Below are 580 nucleotides of genomic sequence, written 5' to 3'. Positions count from 1 at the left end.
TGTGGTATCTGGGGCGGGGCGCCAAGCACCGAAAAGTTTGCAGTGTCTCGCCCGCCCTGGGCTGGGTGGTCGCCAACTCCTCTGCCACCCCCCGGTACCCGAGACCTCCGTTCCCCTTCCTAGCCGGGCGGCGGGGCCCTGCCGGGGCGGGCGGGCCGCTGGGCTGGCGGTAAGGCCCAGGGGCCTGCTAAGCTGCCCCTCAAGAGGCAGCCCGCGAAGCCCCCAGTGTCTACGGCCAAACCACCCTAGACGGGTCCGATCTCGTCTCGATCTCGGAAGCTAAGCAGGGTCGGGCCTGGTTAGTACTTGGATGGGAGACCTCCTGGACTGGAGAGCGCCTGGGAACACCGGGTGCTGTAGGCTTTTTGCCTCCCGCTCCGCCTTATCCTTTTGTCGCCCGCGGCGGCGGCGGCGTCCGTCTCTGCGCACGCCGGGTACCACTGCAGGCCCCACCTCCGCAGGCCCCTCCGTCCACAGCAAGCGTCTGATGGGGTGCTCCGCGCCTGCCTTACCGGCCAGGCGGCCAGACGGCGTCCCTGGGAGGCAGCGGCACACCAGACGCTCCGGGGGTCCCCTGACG

General features: G+C 70.0%; 1 pseudogene; it reads left to right on the top strand.

Moving 5' to 3' along the window:
- The first annotated feature begins 227 nt into the window (after positions 1 to 227).
- On the top strand, positions 228 to 363 carry LOC114890252 (annotated as a pseudogene).
- The last annotated feature ends 217 nt before the right edge of the window (positions 364 to 580 follow it).

This window comes from Monodon monoceros, unplaced genomic scaffold (assembly GCF_005190385.1).
Source record: "Monodon monoceros isolate NGI ecotype Baffin Bay Population unplaced genomic scaffold, NGI_Narwhal_1 Contig5401_ctg1, whole genome shotgun sequence".
Lineage (NCBI taxonomy): Eukaryota > Metazoa > Chordata > Mammalia > Artiodactyla > Monodontidae > Monodon > Monodon monoceros.
The sequence above is the reverse complement of the archived record's forward strand: the minus strand, read 5'-3'. Positions and strand labels throughout refer to the sequence as shown.